Consider the following 2314-nt stretch of genomic DNA (forward strand, 5'->3'; position numbering starts at 1 on the left):
TTTACCATTGATCTACACTTTACTATGTACAATGAAACAGCACATCAGTGCTTCTGATATGCAGAAAAAGAAAATTAACTGAAAGAAAATTGCAGGGCACCATTGCAGCAAACCAGCGTATCATAGCTCGTGATGTGAACAAAAATAAATCTACATATATGTACAACTAGTCTTTACAAATCACTGTGCAGGTGCCTTCCGCTGCAATGAGGGCCCGGGCGAGGGTACCAACGCCTTGGAATTCGTGGACCGCGTCACCGAGAAGTTGAACCTGGCGCAGCTTTCCAATGATGCCTGGCCCTGCCGCCTGGTGTTTGCGGCTAGTAACTCCAGCGCGTCGGCCTGCCGGTTGCCCCCATCTCGCAGCTGCGGCATGAGCTGGAAACCAAGAAATGTGTTGCCATTATCATCTATAAATTTCCTGCTACCGACTCTTCGCTGGAAGCTTCTGTTCGTGAAGAGTTTCAGTGTGTGCAACAATTTCCTCTCTTTTGAAAATCCACTGACCCAACGGCATCCATGAATGGTGCTTGGTTCACCGCACAACCAACGCACTTCGTTTGGACAGACCAAAGCGGTGCCGGAATTCATTTTCGCTCATCTCATCAAACGCATCTCACGCCTGTAACCACCTCTGCATGAGAAGCAACCAAACAGCCCTTTTCAGGGCTACACAATCGTTTGCCCGGCTTTACGCGATGACTGACACAATCTCCTTCCGAAACCCTAGCTGCTGCAGTATGCAAAACATACAGCAAGCAGGTGTAACACAGGTGCAAACATGTGCATTTGTGTATGATGGCTATGTGAAAAAGTTATATAACGAGCTTGCTTTTTGAACAGCATATTTAGCAATAGCACATTTTCAGTTTCACTTTTGAAGCAATTGACAAAATAGGGAAACATTTCAAGATGTTGAACATTTTTGCAATGCTACCTTTTTGCTACATTTCACCATAACTGCAAGGCAGGACACCTGTTTATTACATCTGACAGTTATGCATACAACTAGCTCCTGCAACCGTTTGCCAAATTTTTTTGTGCAGCCTTTTGTCTTTATGCCCACAGATGTCATCTCTTCACAAACATATGCCTGCACGCATGAGCATCACCTGTGAGCATGTAACACCATCTACAGTTAATCAAAAACATCAGCGAAACTTACGAGTTGGGGCACGGGAAAGATCCTGGGCCACATCCTCTTCAGCCACACCAGTAGCAGCTGGAGCAGGGCTCACCTGTTATAGTAAGAAGTTTCTTGATTGACACACTGAGTGCAATAAGAAGTATGGAGTGGAAGTGGACAATAGCAATGTTTTTTTTAGAATGTTTCAACAGCGGCATGCTATGACACACAGACTTCGGAGAGAGGGGTGGAGCGAGGCAAGCCTACTGGCTACGCACCTCACTCGACTCGAGGGTCTGAGAAATGGGTTGGAACACGTAGGGTGCTCTAATGAGCTTCGAAATATAGTTCGCGGCTGTTCTTTCGTCATCACCGCAAATGTGGCTGTTTCGCATTCTGTTCTGGGCGGCGCAACGTGTTAGCACCTCAGCTAACGCGGCGGCCGGGTGATCCACTCGATATTGTTTGAAAAAGTAAAACTAACAGCGCGTAATGGCTCGAAGCAAACGAGCCCACTTGTTCGCAGCATACAAGTAACAATGATATTCTAAGCCAGTGCTTACCGATTCAGACCACCCGAACTATGGGCCTCGCACACTCGTCCCTGTCAAGCACGACGCGGCCGCGGTAATCCGAAATCTGGCCGCCTCGGGTGCCGCTGTAAAGCACAAGCGGGACGTGTACGATGACCGACCACAATACAATTGTGCTCGCACTCACCTCTGCTGCCCTCGGAGTTTGGCAAGACCCTGCTGCGAATAGTAGCGCTCATTCCTCCATCGGGCCTGCCACTGGGCCCTGGTGTTACGCGCAGGGACTTCTTCGTTCAAAAGCGCTACTAGCTCCTGCCACATGTCGTCCCGGTCCTCCCTCGTGAACGACGGCTCCAGCAGGCACGACAGCGTCGCGATCTGTGGGCGCTCTTTCACAAAAGCCAGCAGAAGCTCCTTTTGACGATCCGACACCCGAGAACCAACGCAGACGTTGCGATCGGACGACATTTTGAAATTACGTCAGCCGCTACTTTTCCTCTTTTTTTTTTCGCGTGCGCGACACCATCTACCGACGACGTCAAAAAAAACTAACATTATTAAATATCATCACTCAAAGCTGTTGCTGTTTGAAAGAGTGTTTCAGCTTGAGAAGCAAAAACAATAATTTTCTGTAAAGTAATTATATTTATTAAAA

General features: G+C 47.8%; 1 long non-coding RNA gene across 1 annotated transcript; it reads right to left on the reverse strand.

Annotated features, from left to right (window-relative positions):
* Positions 1-336: 336 nt before the first annotated feature.
* Positions 337-1770, reverse strand: LOC125758325 (uncharacterized). The gene is made up of 3 exons (XR_007415993.1): positions 1690-1770; positions 1166-1238; positions 337-378 (listed from the first exon to the last, which is right to left on the reverse strand). It is a non-coding gene; the product is annotated as an uncharacterized LOC125758325 (long non-coding RNA).
* Between the last annotated feature and the right edge of the window lie 544 nt (positions 1771-2314).

This window comes from Rhipicephalus sanguineus, chromosome 1, assembly GCF_013339695.2.
Source record: "Rhipicephalus sanguineus isolate Rsan-2018 chromosome 1, BIME_Rsan_1.4, whole genome shotgun sequence".
Classification (NCBI taxonomy): domain Eukaryota; kingdom Metazoa; phylum Arthropoda; class Arachnida; order Ixodida; family Ixodidae; genus Rhipicephalus; species Rhipicephalus sanguineus.